We start from the raw sequence: 434 nt of genomic DNA on the forward strand, positions 1-434 counted from the left end.
TGTCTCCTCTCGCGGGGGCGGCGCGGTAGGGCCCGCCCTCTCCCCCAGCACTCCCCTTCCCCCCCAGGCCCGGCGGGCCGTTGTTGCGCAAGGGGCAGCTCGGGCCCGCGCGGGGGCCGGGGGTAGTGCAGCCCCCTCCCTCTGCGCCCGCAGGGCGGGGGCGGGTCCACTCGCGGCCTCCGCCTCGCCTTATCGAGCCTTGCCCGCGCTCCGGCTCCGGTCCCGTCCCGGCTGAGCTGAAGTAGCGGCTGTTGTGCGTCGGGGGGTGAGGTGCTGAGGCTGAGCAGTCAGGGTGGGATTGTAGCAGTGCACGGCCAGCTCAAAGTGGCTGCTGGTGGCTGGCACTGGGTGTTCTCACTGGCTGCCGCTTGTGCCAGACAAGCTGTAACCCAGTGTTGTTGGACACCTGCCTGGGGGAGAAAGGCCTCACACCC

The 434-nt window shown here is 71.2% G+C and overlaps 1 protein-coding gene across 1 annotated transcript in view; it reads left to right on the forward strand.

Moving 5' to 3' along the window:
* The window catches only part of RAB7A (RAB7A, member RAS oncogene family), a 38,209-nt gene that overhangs the window by 216 nt on the left and 37,559 nt on the right, over window positions 1-434 (forward strand). The gene's annotated exons all lie outside the window — the stretch shown is intronic.

This window comes from Gavialis gangeticus, unplaced genomic scaffold, assembly GCF_001723915.1.
Source record: "Gavialis gangeticus isolate Ggan-Ray unplaced genomic scaffold, GavGan_comp1, whole genome shotgun sequence".
Taxonomy (NCBI): Eukaryota; Metazoa; Chordata; order Crocodylia; family Gavialidae; genus Gavialis; species Gavialis gangeticus.